Genomic DNA, 16,431 nt, shown 5'->3' with positions numbered 1-16,431 from the left:
CCCGTGATCGAGGGGTGGACTTGACCATGGACGCCATCTCACAGGTCATCCATCAATGTGAAAGATGTGCTGCAATCAAGCAAGCCAAGCGGGTAAAGCCTCTGTGGTATGGAGGACGATGACTGGAAATGTACCCTGTGCCCCATGCCACCGCCCAGAATACTATCCTGGGCCTTGAAGAGCAAGTCCTGTGGTGACATGGCACCCCAGAGAGAATTGAGTCAGATAACGGGACTCATTTGTGGAACAACCTCATAGACACCTGGGCCAAAGACCATGGCATTGAGCGGGTGTATCACATCCCCTACCATGCACCAGCCTCTGGGAAATTTGAAAGGTACAATGGACTGCTAAAGACTACACTGAGAGCAATGGGTGGTGGGACCCTCAAACACTGGGACACACATCTAGCAAAGGCCACCTGGTTAGTTAACTCTAGGGGGTGTAGTAATCGAGCTGGCCCTGCCCAATCAAAACTTCCACGCCCAGTAGAAGGGGATAAAGTTCCTGTAGTGCAGATGAGGAATATGTTAGGGAAGACAGTCTGGGTTAGCCCTGCTTCAGGCAATGGCAAGCCTATCTGTGGGATTGCTTTTGCTGAAGGACCAGGGTGCACTTGGTGGGTGATGAGAAAGGATGGGGAACTCTGAAGTGTACCTCAAGGGGATCTGATTTTGGGTGAGAATAGCCAATAAATTAAATTGTATGATGTTAATTGCTATATGCTGTATCAATGGTATTACCATAACTTACATATATACTTACATATATACTTACATATACAGCTAAGAGCAAGCCCTCGTCATGCATTTGTGCACAAACATCCCACATTGTCTCTTGTTATAACAGCCACATTATGCTTTCTTGCGCAAAACCAGCTGTCAGTTTAGATTTCCTTAATCCCGTCAGATTCTAACTCAGCCAGCTAACAACCATTATCTATGGGAAACTCTTCTGCGAAATAAAGCAATGTCCTTACTGAAATGACATGTCATAAAAATTAGTTTGGCCACCAGTCCAAGGAAATACTTTATTTAAGTTTGAAAATTAAGACTCGTGGTATCATATTCTTTGGTGCTATAGATCTCAGAAATGATGAGCAGAACAGCACACAAACAGTACGTGGGACGGGACCCCTGCTTGCCCTAATCACATAACATACTTAAAGGGTGCAATTGTGTTTTGCAAGTTATTGCTATGTAGACAGCACACACATATGGGCAATGGCACAATACTCTCGGGCATAATCTTTCCCAACTCCATCAATGTAAACAAGCCTAGGAATGTGAATGATGAGGATTTTGACCTGGCAGAGTTAGAATGGCTCGTTCAAAAGCAACCTGCTACGGCCAGTGAAAGAGTTAAAGGTGAGACTCATTCCCCAAAAGGATATTGTAATGGCTTTTATGGACTCCTCTGGGAAAAGCTAAGGAGAAGCCAAAATTAAAGGTGCATACTGCAGAACTTATTTCTGCCTGTGGTAAGGAGGGAGAAGGAAATCAAGCCATGTTTCCTGACCCTGGACACAGAACACCATATGGATCAGATCAATGAATGACCATGAGCATCTTCCGTGCTGTGATCCTCAGCCTTTTTAGCCCACAGTGAACCCAGTAAATAATTTATGCTTCCCCATGTACCTGACTCACTGGGCAGGAGGAGGGAAAAAGGTCAGATGGGGAGCTCAGCCCGTAAGGACCATATCTTGCTGGCTGAGAAGAGGAAGCCATCCCAACATTAAGTCAAATGGTTCAAATGTGTTGCCACTGCCAGGCCTATAAGCACATGACACTTTGACAAGAAGTGCAGCTTCTCAGGGCACCAACTGGGGAAAGCTGAACATTTAATCCGGGTTTTTCTGTTTTGCCATTGGTTTTGTGTGTTTGTAGCATAAATGGATGGCTAACCATAGTCAGTTTAAGTCAGGAGTCAGTTTTCAATATATGAGTAAACTGTCTTAAAAAGAAAATTTAAAGCTATGGGATTTTTTTAGTTACATTGTAGATACCATTAAAAGCAACTGGGGATATGTTTTCTGCCTTTTTTACTCTCCACAGGAATAAGGGAGAAATTTATTTTCTCTTTGTAATGAAAGCTGCGACATTTATGTATTTACAAGATTTGGCATCAAGGACTTTCAGAAAAAAAGATCATGATGTGTAATGGGACTCATGATAAAATCCCAAGAGCTGACAATGCATATATAACCTGATAATGCTTTTGCAGCCTGGTCATCAAAGGCAGTAAAATTTTTAATGTCTTCAAACTTGAATCTTCATGATGTTTCAAGCCACTTGTTAATACATTTGTAAAAGCAAGGGACCAGAGTTTTTTTTTTTGGTTCACAAAATGGAGTACAGCCCACAGCTGTGCTACGACCACACAAATAAAAACAGGTACTTCCTTGCTTGGGAGGAATGTCATGGCTTTTTGAAGATAACTTTTTATGTGAAAAAGGGAGAGGGTTTAGTATCTTTTCCAATAAATGCATTAAATACCATTTTATGAGTTTTCCTTTTAAATTTTGTTTTTGTAAACTAAAATTATGCTTCTTTACTAATAGTTACTTCAAACCTAATTATTTTGGTTCTATCGAGTTCAACCGGCTATTTAGAGAGGAAAAAAAAAACCCTGCTGTGGCCTGTTCTCTGTAGGTTGATGGAAGCCTCTAGGCAATCAAACTAATCAGAGTGCTGTCTCAGGGTCATCTCAGGGTCAGTCTGATCTCTGCAGAGGCTGCAACTGAGCTCTTCACATCATATTTAAAAGTTTTGCACATTTTATATAAAAGCTGAGAGGCACAAGCACGCAAGAATCCAAAGCATGCAAGAAAGGTGTTTTAACAGGACAGCAGCGCAAGTCTGTTTTCAAAATTCGATATTAAATCACATGTAGCAGCTGTATTTTTGGTAATAGAAAAAAAAAAAGACTTCCCTAAAGCATTGTTTCTAGACTAAGAGCAAACAATAAAAGGGTGGTCTTGGAGTAAAATGGTGAGAGAAAAGCTGGGGGTATGAATCTTTCTACTACAGATCTCCAGTGTGATTTTATGGTAGTGTCTGTGCTTATATTTCTTTCTTCTGCTGCCGGAGATAGCAGTACACCCTTTCTGGACTCCTTTGTCTGTTCAGTCTGTTTAGACATAAGTGCTTAGTGACAGATACTCTCTCATCCTTGGTGGTAGAGTAACACCCTGCACAATGAAACCCTAATCTCTGCTGAAGCCCAGTGCTGCTGTCATAGGAAAAGTAAGGATGAAACAGAAAATGCATCATTTAAAGGCAGCAAGAGAATGTGTTAGGCAAGACCACCTCAAATGAAACCTTTCTAACTGGCTAACTACCAAGGTGATGGGTGAACAGTATACATAGCCTGTCTGTTTTTTTTCAAAGCAGAGATGGCTTTAGAACTCCTACTGCTCATTGACATTGGTAGGGCTTCTGTCAGGGATCACAGCTGGGCCAGAGCGCCTTGCATCCACTCTGATGGATGAAAGATTTCAAAATCCTATACATGGTTCTTAAAACCTCAGTGTGTGTATGAATGTCCTGGTTTCAGCTGAGAGAGAGTTAATTTTCTTCATAGTAGCTAGTATGGGGATATGTTTTGGATTTGTGCTGGAAACAGCATTGATAACACAGGGATGTTTTTGTTGTATAGACATGTTTTTGTTGTTGTTGAGCAGTGCTTAGACAGGGTCAAGGCCTTTTCTGCTTCTTACACCACTCTGCCAGCGGGATGGCTGGGGGTGCACAAGAAGTTGGGAGGGGACACAGACAGGACAGCTGACCCCAACTGACCAAAGGGATATTCCATACTATATGACATATAAGGAGCTTGGGGGAAGAGGAAGCGGGGGGGGGGGGGGCAGCGGTGTTCGGAGTGATGGCATTTGTCTTCCCAAGTAACTGCTACGCGTGATGGAGCCCTGCTTTCCTGGGGATGGCTGAACACCTGCCTGCCCATGGGAAGTGGTGAATAAATTCCTTGTTTTGCTTTGCTTGTGTGCATGGCTTTTGCTTTCCCTATTAAACTGTCTTTATCTCAGCCCACAAGTTTTCTCACTTTCATGCTTCCAGTTCTCTCCTGCATCCCACCGAGGGGGGAGTGAGCAACTGGCTGCATGGTGCTTAGCTGCCGGCTGGGGCTAAACCATAACAGTCCTTTTTGGTGCCCAATGTGGGGCTTGAACCCACAACCCTGGGCAACTGGCGTTTCCTATTTGAGCAGAGCAGTGTGGTGGGTTGACCCTGGCTGGAGGCCGGGTGCCCACCAGAGCTGCTCTATCACTCCCCCTCCTTCACTAGACAGGGAGAGAAAAGGTATAACGAAAGGCTTGTGGGTCAAGATAAGGACAGGGAGAGATCACTCATCAGTTATCGTCATGGACAAAACAGACTGAACTTAAAGAAAAATTAATCTAATTTATTACTAAGCAAAACAGAGTAGAGCAATGAGAAATAAAATCAAATCTTAAACACCTCCCTCCACGCCTCACTTCTTCCCAGGGTTAACTTCACTCCCGGTTTCAACCTACTCCCCCCTCAGCGGCACAGGGGGATGGGGAATGGGGGTTACAGTCAGTCAATCACACACTGTCTCTGCTGCTCCTTCCTCCTCAGGGGGAGGACTCCTCACGCTTGTCCCCTGCTCCAGCGTGGGGTCCCTCTCACGGGAGACAGTCCTCCATGAACTTCTCCAACGTGAGTCCTTCCCACAGGCTACAGTCCTTCATGAACTGCTCCAGCGTGGGTCTCTCCCATGGGGTGCAGACCTTCAGGAGCAGACTGCTCCAGCGTGGGACCCCCACAGGGTCACAAGTCCTGCCAGCAAACCTGCTCTGGCATGGGCTCCTCTCTCCATGGGTCCACAGGTCCTGCCAGTAGCTTGCTCCAGTGCAGGCTTCCCACGGGGCCACAGCCTCCTTCAGGTGCCTCCACCTGCTCCAGCATGGAGTCCTCCATGGGGTGCAGGTGGAATCTCTACACCCCCTCATCCTTCCTCCATGGGCTGCCTCACCATGGTCTTCACCACAGGCTGCAGGGGGATCTCTGCTTTGGTGCCTGGAGCACCTCCTCCCCCTCCTTCTTCACTGACCTTGGTGTCTGCAGAGTTTCTTACATCTTCTCACTCCTCGCTCTGGCTGCAAAAGCTCTCCCTAACTTGTTTTTTTTCCTTTCTTAAATATGTTATCACAGAGGCACTGATTGGCTCAGCCTTGGCCAGCGGCGGGTCTTGGAGCTGGCTGGCATTGGCTCTATCAGAGACAGGGGAAGCTTCTAGCAGCTTCTCGCAGAAGCCACCCCTGTAGCCCCCCCCGCTACCAAAACCTTGCCACGCAAACCCAATACATATCTTGAAGTGTCTGTGACCATGGTTATGTCTATGCTGCAGTGAGTATATCTCGCAGCATCTGTGGCCGTGGTTATGTCTGTGCCGCAGCAGGTATACCTCTGGCGGGACTGTAAGCCAAGGATAAGTCCACACTGGAGAAGGTACACCTTGAAGCATCAGTGGCTGTGCATGGGGTCATGCTGCAACACCTCAAAGTGTGTGACCATGGATGAGCCCACGACAGGGCAGGTTTATTTCTGAAGGGACTGAAGTGACTGTGACTGTGCCATGCTGGAGCAAGAATATATCTGAAGGCATTGTGGCCCATGGAGAAGGCCACATTGGAACAGGTGCACCTCGAAGCGACTGTGGCTGTGGATAAGTCTATGCCACAGCAGGTGTACCCCTGGAGAGACTGTGGCTCATAGATAAGACTCCACTTGGAGCAGGTACACCCCTAAGGGACTGCAGTCTGTGGATAAGTCCAAGCCAGAACAGGGGAAGGGGAGGAGTTCATTGCAATGTTAAACTTGATGGTCTGACTCAAAGGGACCAGGGGTGGAGATTGCAATGGAAATACCTTTAAATTGTTATAACCTGGGATTTGAGTTGCATGTTACAGGAATTACTGTAGCAGAAATCACCTGAACCAATGGAGGACAAGCCTTACAAGAAGCAGTGCAAGTGCAGCAATGACCTCACCTGAGCTGGCTCTGGTGCCCAATAACTCCACACAAAACACCACCTCTCCTGTCCTGAGTGACCACCATAACAGATGGAGCCCAAAGTCATGGGCTAAATTAACTCAATGGACATTTTGTGGACATTTTAAGAGGATGGTCCATAGACTAAGGGAATGATATCAACATATTATACTATATGAAGGGATGGGAAGGGGGGGTGGTGGTTAATGAGGATTTATTGGATAGTGTGGGACCTGAGCATGACGTAAATGGTATGGAATAAGGAGTGGATAATGTCCTGTTTTCAGCTGAGAGAGATTTAATTTTCTTCATAGTAGCTAGTATCGGGCTATGCTTTGGATTTGTGCTGGAAGCAGTGTTGATAATATAGAGATGTTTTTGTTATATAGGGATGTTTTTGTTATTGTTGAGCAGTGCTTACACAGAGTCAAGGCCTTTTCTGCTTCTTGCACTGCCCTGCCAGCGAGATGGCTGGGGGTACACAAGGAGCTGGGAGGGGACACAGACAGGACAGCTGACCCAAACTGACTAAAGGGATACTCCATACCATATGATGTCATGCTCCGATAATAAGGGGCTTGTGGAAGAGGAAGGATGGGGAGGCAGCAGCGTTCAGAGTGATGGCGTTTGTCTTCACAAGTAACTGTTATGCGTGATGGAGCCTTGCTTTCCTGGAGATGGCTGAACACCTGCCTGCCGATGGGAAGTGGTGAATGAATTCCTTGTTTTGCTTTACTTGTGCGTGTGGCTTTTGCTTTCCCTGTTAAACTGTCTTTATCTCAACCCACGAGTTTTCTCACTTTTATTCTTCTGATTCTCTCCCCCATCCCGCCAGAGGGGGAGTGAGCGAGTGGCTGCGTAGTGCTCAGCTGCTGGCTGTAGTAAAACCACGACACTGATGAAGACCGACGTGCATTCTGTGTACCTTCTGCTTGAGTCTGATGCCACATTTGCCCTCCTAAGGTTTTGGTCAGAAAAAATCATGTGAAATTCAGAGAGGCTCTGTGGGTAGCACCAAGGACTGCAAATTAAATCCATACTACACAGACAGGTTGAGAAAAGGAGTGACTGACTGTAACCTTTTGAACTTTCTGAGAAAGTCAAGTATTGCCTCACAGCCTAATGTTTCTGTTTGTCCCCTTGGTAGCTGTTTATATTCTTCTCTATGGAAAAAGCAAGGCATTTCCACACTCTGCAATTGAAAAAGAAGAGATACTGGCAAAGAATTAGATTAGCATGTGGAAGTGGAAATTCTCCTTGGGTTATGCCCTTAGCAAGCCATGTTGCAACATCTGTATATTATTATACTGCAAAGTCTATTATTCTGCTGCTCTTCTATCCCTAAGAAAACCTCCCAGCTGCCCTGCAAATTTACTGGGTTTATATATTTGATTCAATTAAAATCATAAAATGTACTGATTGAAACGTTTGCATACAAATATTTATTTTTGCACAAATATGCTATTCAACAGATATGTTTTGGGAAAGGAGAGAATTACTTTCAGAGAAGGAAATGTGACATCAACAAAGGGGCCAGGAGAGTCTTAGGAGAGTAGCAGAAACATCCAAGGGATAAGAAGAAGAAATGAGCATTGATGATCTCTTTCCTTGTTTCCTTCTTTCTGAATTCTGTAGAAGAAAAAGGGAGCAACCAAAACAGTTATGTTTGTGTTAGGTCCTGGCCTAAGAAACTAGTGTGGGTTGGGGTAGTTGCTGTGTCACACATGTCATGGGAATTTGTATGCAATGCAGGCAAGTGCAAGTGTGAGCCTCCTTTTTTACTCCCCTTCGCCTCTGCTCATGTAAATCTGTACCTGGATCAGGCACAGCTACAAAGGCATCAAAGTTTCTCAGAGGAAGGATGGAAAGATGGGAGTGTATGATTGCCTGATTTTCAGATGACTGTGATACTGCCAACATTTGCTCTTTGCAGAAAATTAAAAATGTTGTTTTTCAGTCTCGAGTTTGGGGACAGGGAGGGGAACTGCTGTAGACAGTTTCAGGCTGTGTTTCCCATATTGTTTGCAATAAGGGCCTGGCAAGTGTGGCATGCACCATGGTCTGGAAAGGATCCACATGGTACCAGGTGTCAGCCTGGAGGCTGATAGTGCATCAGTACAGCAACCCATGAGACTGGAACAAGCAATATATCATCTCATGATCCCATACAGATATTCAATGTCAAGGAGATATTTGGCATGAGTCGTATTCATATAAAATGCAATAAAAGTCTGCAGCCTAATATGGTAGCACTGATTGTCCAAATGTTTTTAGGCTAGTCTATCTTTGTTGTAAATACAAAGACAGGGCTGGAGATCATTGCTTTATATGCAGGTTTGGCAGGGCCTGGAATGCTGTATGCACCTGAGAGGTGTTTATAAATTGGAGATAAATCAGAGAATAGGAGAGGAAGTTAGAAGGAATGATACATAAGAGGATAGGAGAAGCAGCCAGTAAGCACATCCTTTGTCTGGGTAAACAGGGTAGGAGGGAGAAATTCAGTGGGTTTCAATGAGATCTTGAAAGCAAGTAAGAATAGCATGTTAGGAGAATGTTTCTGTCAGGAAGTGAAAGGCTAGACACAACAAGGCAAAAGAGTAGTCTGTATAGTCTGCTGGATTATCATAGAATCATAGAATGGTTTGGGTTGGAAGGGACCTCAAAGATCATCTAGCTCCAACCCCCCTGCCATGGGCAGGGACACCCTCCACTAGACCACGTTGCCCAAAGCCTCATCCAACCTGGCCTTAAACACTTCCAGGGAGGGGGCCTCCACAACCTCTCTCGGCAACCTGTTCCAGTGCCTCACCACTCTCACAGTAAAGAATTTCTTCCTAACATCTAATCTAAATCGACCCTCCTTCAGCTTGAACCCATTACCCCTTGTCCTGTCACTACACTCCCTGATAAACAGTCCCTCTCCAGCTTTCCTGGAGGCCCCCTTCAGGTACTGGAAGGCTGCAATCAGGTCTCCCTGGAGCCGCCTTTTCTCCAGGCTGAACAATCCCAACTCTCTCAGCCTGTCCTTATAGGAGAGGTGCTCCAGCCCTCTGATCATCTTTGTGGCCCTCCTCTGGACTCGCTCCAACAGCTCGATGTCTTTCTTATCATCAAGGATAAAAATTAAAATGTCCAAACTAGAAGTTAATCCAAGTCAAGCCCCCCCCCAAGCCACTGGCATCTAGTGTTTGTGAAAAACTCCCAGGTGTCTGTCACCCCGCACCCTTCTTCTTTTTATTATTCAAAAAAGAAGAAAAATTACAAGAAAATTTCATTAATGCAATGATGTTAATTGACAAGCATGCACACACAAACGGATTTAGAGGTGGCACTTTTATTTCCATCAGAAGGCTCTTCTGTTTTGTGTGGGGACTTTAGCCCAGCAAACTTCCTAAGTATTTTCCAGAACTTGGACATAAAATAGGTATTAATATTATGTAATTGTGATTCTGTTCATTAAAGTCCTAATCTCAAAAACTGATTCCTCAGTAAAATTCAGCATAGAAATAGTGGTCCAATTTATGGGTCCTTTTGAAGACAGAGAGTCAAAGTCCATATTCTTACTTCTCAGGTGCTGTAATGGCCTGGAGGACTTCAGCTGCTTGTTTGTCCTCCATTTCTTCCAGCTTTCCAAACCTCCCATGCTAATTCCCCCAACCTCTGTCTGATGGGTTCTCCCCCTACCCGTCCCTGAGATGTCTTGTCTTCCTACCATGACATACATAGCTCATACACATGCAGGAGATGAAAGACAGTTCCTGGAGACAAAGACAGCAAAGATCAAGACTTTGAGCTATGGGGTTTTTTTGTTGGTGGGTTGGGGTTTTCTTTGCCAGTCTTCCTGTTTGTCTTGCTTTTTCATTGACTGACAAATACAACTGTAGAGCATCATCTCTAACATTACCCAGTCTCAGAGCCCCTTATACCTTTCAGCATAACCCTGTTTGTAGGAACCATCCATCAGAATGATATTATTTTCAATCTGTATGTGCACATACAGAGTATCAGCTGCCAAAGTGTGAGGGTTTATCCATTTTTTTTTTATATCAGCTGAGGGACTAGCACAGAGCATCTTGCTGTTCTGGTGAGACTCAGAATATTGTCTGACCAATTCAGAGACCCAGCAGACAAGAGTGCATAGTCCTGAAAGAGGAGCTTTATGAGCTTCTCACATGGCAGAGCAAGCACTGGGATGTTGAGAGCTGGCCTATACTGAGTGTCACAAAATACACACACGGTCACATCGCAACCTGTCTCCAATAAGGGCATTGGAGGAAGGTACAGAAACTCCTTAAGGGGTAGATTGAGAAAAATTTGTCCCCTGGGAAACCTCTGATCCTAACAGAGGCTGGTCAGATCTGAGATGTGAGCTACTACGGCCCTTTTGAAAATAATTTTCTATTGAAATGTTTCACATTCTTGCTAGTGTTTAAAGATCCATCTCTTATTTGAATCTTGCTATAAGTGCAAAACATTTGTATTGGAAAAACTGTCCCTCTTCTAAAGGCAAGCATCCAATATGCATAGCTGCAGCATGAGAATGTTGATGAGAAAAGTTCTTGAAAATCAGATCTCCTAGGATCTGACAACCCATTGAGCTCTCAGCTGCCTGGTGGGCAGTTTTTCACTTAACTGTATGCAATTAACATTAACCTAATTCACCACTGTTTTGTAGAACTTAATTTTAGAAAAATGTGTTGTGAGAGCTAGAGATTTTTATGTTCAGTTCAATATGAATTTGCTCATGTATTGATCTGGAGACTGTCAGGGATTCATTTTTTTTTAGGATTTAACCAAACCACTAGACTATGTTCATTAGCAAAAAAAAAAAAAATATGGTTATTTTATTTTATTTATTTCTCTCCTTTTGCAGAGAATGATGACTAAATAAAAAACCCCCCACAACTCCACCCTTGAGTGATGTGCGGAAAATGGGACTCCACAACTGGGAAAGTTGTAAAGTAGGTATGTTTATTCAGCGCTGGGCAGCACGGGGGGTCATCCCACCAAAATCGTGCGCACCTTGCGGCAATTCCCTTTGAATTTTATACAACAAAATGTTACATATTCAAAAAGCGCCTATACATATTCATGATCTTTCCGTGGAAAGGCGGTCTTATTACAATGAGTTCATTTCCATTGTCTCCGCCTTTAACTCCTCTCAACTGCGCACGCACAGTGCCTCTTGGTGGTCGTGGGCCGGGGTCTTAGGGATGAAGGCCGTATGTCTTCCTCACTGTGCACTTTTCACCTTCACCACAAAACTTACTCAGACCGGTTCCTAATTAGCAGAGAATCCTCCGTGTTCATTCCATTCTGATTTACTACCTCCTTATCTTGTGATTGGTTACAAAAATGCAAGCAGAATGAAGGGTCATCTTGACCCTTCCTTATGCTAGTTCTTGTTAAAACATCTTACGTAAGGATTAAGATTACTAGATATGTGGCTTAAGCTAGTTAATGGTCCTGCTATTTCCCTTAAGTGTTAGTTCCCTCTATCAATCCCCCCTTTTCAAAAAGGTTAGTAAATTCGTTTACTACAGCTAATACAATGACTCTTTATCTAATACTTTCTCAAAATACTTATTTGATTCTAACCTTTGCCTTAGTTGATATTTCTTCCATTCGCTGTAAGAATTCCCCGTGTTTTGACAACACCCTAAAGCACATTGAACTACTACACACAGAGCTATAAACAGGATTATAACCATAATTGTCATAACAAACAATTGTTTCAACCATGTCAAATTCGGTAACCAGGATGTTAATCTTTCCACTAAGTCACTAAACCCCCAAGATGTGTTATCTTGGGCCACTTCATGCAAGATTTTGTTTTTTTCCCAAATTTGAGATAAATCTTTTTCAATCCTTTTGTCTTGGTTGACATAGGTACAGCAATGTTCACCAATAACCGTACATAAACCTCCTTCTTTAGCAAAAAGCAAATCCAGCCCCAGCCTGTTTTGGAGTGTCACCTGTTCTAGAGAAGAGATTTCTTTTTGTAGAGCCGTGAGCGCATCAGCTGTAGCATTATTAATAATTTCCATTGTAGCCGAAATGTTGACTAAGGCCTTTTCTAATTCACTAACCCCCAACCATGGGATAAACCACCTCGCAAAGCTGTGAAAGCTGGTTGGTCTTTCTACTAAAGGGTTCCGTTTTCCCCGGGTTTGATGGGCCACGGGTTTCATATAAGTTCGTAATAAACCAAGCGTGCCTGAACTAGTTAAGTTTTGTACAATAGTAATGTTAGGAACTATAGTCCCTATAGCGCATTGACCTTTCCACCCTAAGGGCAATACTTTGTAACCCCACTTCCCACAGATCCAGTACCATCCCTGACCCACAGGGGTGGGCCAGCCTTTGGGGGTACTGCTGACGTGTCTTCGAGTCTGGTTGCTATTCCACATATTTGCACCTCCATACTTGATATAACTCGTGCAATTAGGGTAAGCCCCAACAAAACTTGTACTTCCACATTTTCATCTGTGCTATTCCCTCCCATACTCTTTGTGGTGTTTTCCAGGTAGCACCTCTGGACACAAGGTACTTCCGTGGTCTCGTTCCAGAGTGTGCTTAAATCTATCTGCCACTCGAGATTCCTTTTTGGTACCTCCATGTATTCTGTGAGGGATATATTACTAAAGGCCTTGGCTATCTCCGAAGAGTTGGGAAAACTGGTGGCGACCACCGGGTGGCCCTGTCCTACGTTTGTGGGCAATCGTGAGCAAATCCAGCAATATCAGACCAGTTCATGGCATTAGCAATTTTGTCATGTAGCTGCAAAAAGGCATTATTCTCCCATGCCTCAAGTCCCCCTATTAGGCTTACAGTCAGTGTCGTGACAAGGTAAGCTTTCCTTGCTGTACTTGCGTGACTCTCCATGGAGATTTAGGTGCCTTCTTCACACGGGAGTGGTGAATCCAGGCATTCTGTTCCTTAATCTTTATTGCTGTGAAGGATGTGAGGAGTACCTGGAACGGTCCTTCCCATTGTGGTTCCAGGGTCTTTTCTGTAAGAGACTTCACATATACATAATCTCCAGGTTTTATGTTATGTACAGGTCCATCCAAACCCCTGCTTCGAGTCCCAACCACATGTTTTTCAATTCTGCTGAGTTGTTTGCCTAATGCCACCATGTATGAAGACATAATTTCCTCCCCTGCTTGTGTGGACATCCCTTTCTGTATTCCATAGGGTCGTCCATACAAAATTTCAAAAGGGCTCAGCCCCTCCTTTGCTCTTGGCCTGGTTCGTATGCACAAAAGAGCCAAAGGAAGAGACTGAGGCCAGGCCAAGTTAGTTTCCTGTCCCAATTTCACAATCTGCTGTTTGATTAAGTGGTTCATTTTTTCTACTTGGCCACTCGACTGAGGGCGATATGGGGTATGAAGCTGCCAATCTATACCCAAATGGCGGCTAATTTGTTGTACTACTTTTGAGATGAAATGTGGTCCTCTGTCAGAAGATATGGTTGCCGGAACCCCAAAGCATGGTATTATTTCTTGTATTAATGTTCTGGTTACCTCCCGAGCTTTGGCTGTCCTGGTAGGAAATGCCTCTGGCCAACCTGAAAAGGTATCAGTTAATACCAATAAATATCGATACCCCCCTTTTCTTGGGAGTTCTGAGAAATCAATCTGCCATTGTTGCCCAGGCCCATTGCCTTTCCCAATTTGGCCCATTTCTGGTTTGGGGGTATTCTTAGGATTAGTCTGGAGGCAAATATCGCACTGTTGAGTTACTTGCCTCACGGTGGTGTATAGATTCCTAGCTACAATCTCTCTAATCAGGTGTTTATATAGAGCTTCTGCCCCCCAATGCCTCTTCCTGTGTTCTTCCCTTATCAGAGACCATGTTAGATAAGAGGGAATGATTAGTTTCCCTTGTGGGGTGAAAGCCCACCCCTCGTTATTATACGACCCTTCTAGGTCGATGATAAGCTTCTGATCTTCCTTAGTATATTTTGGCTTACCTTCTAGGGAGATTTGCCCGTCAGGGACCAAAGCCCCTTCTGTTTTTACCTTTGTTTTGGCTACCTGTTTTGCCTCTCTGTCCGCCAGCTCATTTCCTCTTTCCAACTCCGAGTTCACTTTCTGGTGCGCCTTAATGTGCATGATTGCCACTTTCTCAGGGAGTTGGACTGCCTCCAACAGCTTCAGGATCTCCTCCGCATGCTTGATGTTTTTGCCTTGTGAGTTCAATAATCCTCTCTCCTTCCAGATTGCTCCATGCGCATGCACGACTCCAAAGGCATATTTTGAGTCTGTATAGATATTTACAGCTTTGCCTCGGGCCAATTCCAAGGCGCGGGTCAGAGCAATTATTTCTGCCTTCTGCGCAGAGGTATTCATGGGCAAGGGCCCTGACTCTATTACTTCCTGGCTGGTGGTAATGGCATATCCGGCATGTCTTTTACCGCTTAGGACATAGCTGCTTCCATCTGTGAACCAGTTTTCCGTGTTTTCCATAGGACTGTCTCTCAGGTCCGAGCGGCTCGAATATGTTGCCTCGATGGTCTCCAGACAGTCATGATGCACTGGTTCTCCTGTGTTTCCACTGAGGAAAGAGGCTGGATTGACAATGTTAGTGACTACAATCTCCACATCATCTTGTTCTACCATTATAGCCTGATATTTCAAGAATCTTTGTGGGGAAAGCCAGTGTCCACCTTTCGCTTCCAGTACTGCAGATACTGTATGGGACACTAACACAGTCATTTTCTGGCCCAGGGTGAATTTTCGGGCTTCCTGGATGTTTAGTACTACAGCCGCGACTGCTCGCAAGCATCCAGGCCAGCCCTTTGCAGTTGCATCCAATTGTTTGGAAAAGTAGGCAACTGCTCATCGGTACGGGCCCAAATCTTGCGCTAATATTCCTAGGGCAATCCCCTGCTTCTCATGGGAAAAAAGGAAAAATGGTTTACTCACATCTGGGAGTCCTAAGGCTGGGGCCGACATCAGGGCCTTCTTTAGCAACTCAAAGGCCTGTATGGTCTCTTTGCTCCATTTAAGGGGTTTCTGCTCAGTGGTTGTTAGTGCGTACAAGGGTTTAACAAGCAGTCCATAATTATAGATCCATAGTCGGCACCACCCAGTCATCCCCAGGAAAGTTCGTAACTCTTTCACTGTTTGTGGTCTCGGGGTTTGGCATATTGTCTCTTTTCGGGCCTGTCCCAAAGTCCTTTGTCCAGCACTAATTTCATAGCCCAGATAAATCACTTTGCGCTGCATTACTTGGGCCTTTTTCTTGGATACCTGGTATCCCTGGAGCCCCCCAAAAAAATTTAGCAGACTCACCGTCCAGGCCGTACAAGTGTCCTTTGTCTTGGTGGCAATCAGGATGTCATCCACATATTGTAACAGCTTCCCTTCCTCAGGCGGGGCTTCCCAAGACTCAAGATCTTTTGCAAGTTGATTACCAAATATAGTAGGGCTGTTTTTGAACCCTTGTGGTAACACCGTCCAAGTAAGCTGAGTTTTACGACCGCTTTTAGGATTTTCCCATTCGAATGCAAATATTTTCTGGCTGGCTTTATGGAGAGGGAGGCAAAAGAAGGCATCCTTCAGGTCTAAAACGGTAAACCAGGTTAGCTCAGGGGTCAGCACAGTTAACAAGGTGTATGGATTCGCCACTACTGGGTAGAGGTCTTCAGTTATCTTATTTACAGCCCGTAAGTCCTGGACTACCCGGTATGATCCGTCGGGCTTACGGACAGGTAATATGGGAGTGTTAAAGTCGGACTCACATTCCTTTAGTAATCCTAGTTGTAGAAAATTTTCTATCACTGGCCGGATTCCTTCCTTGTCCTCCTTCCTCAGGGGATATTGTTTGATTCTTACCGGCTGCCTTCCTTCTTTGAGCCTGACCTCAACAGGTGGGGCATTCTTTGCTCTTCCGGGTACATCAGTGGCCCATACCCCAGGGTATACCTGGTTTGTGATCTCCTCCCCAATTTTTCCTTCTGTGGGAACACTAGCTAGTGATAAACTCATTATTTGGATATACTGCTGATCATTTACCTCCAGAGTAATCTCTCCCTTTTCGAATTTAATTATTGCACCCAATTGCTCCAATAAATCTCTTCCCAAAAGTGCCTTCGGGGAGTTGGGCATATACAGAAATCTGTGAATGCCCCATTGTTTTCCCAGTTTATATCTCAGAGGCTCACAAAAATATGCCTTTTCACTTTGGCCAGTTGCCCCTTTTACCATGATATAGTCATTTCCCAGGGGCATCAAAGCTTGGTTTAAAACCAAATACGTTGCCCCTATGTTGATCAGAAATTCTATCTTCTTTTGTTCTTTCCCTAGCTTCATTATAACCAGTGGATCCGCTAGGGTAGATTCCCCAGGTCCCCATCAGTCCTCCTTCACATGGGCCACTATCCCTC

This window comes from Balearica regulorum, chromosome W, assembly GCF_011004875.1.
Source record: "Balearica regulorum gibbericeps isolate bBalReg1 chromosome W, bBalReg1.pri, whole genome shotgun sequence".
Classification (NCBI taxonomy): domain Eukaryota; kingdom Metazoa; phylum Chordata; class Aves; order Gruiformes; family Gruidae; genus Balearica; species Balearica regulorum.
This window is presented reverse-complemented; position numbering follows the sequence as displayed.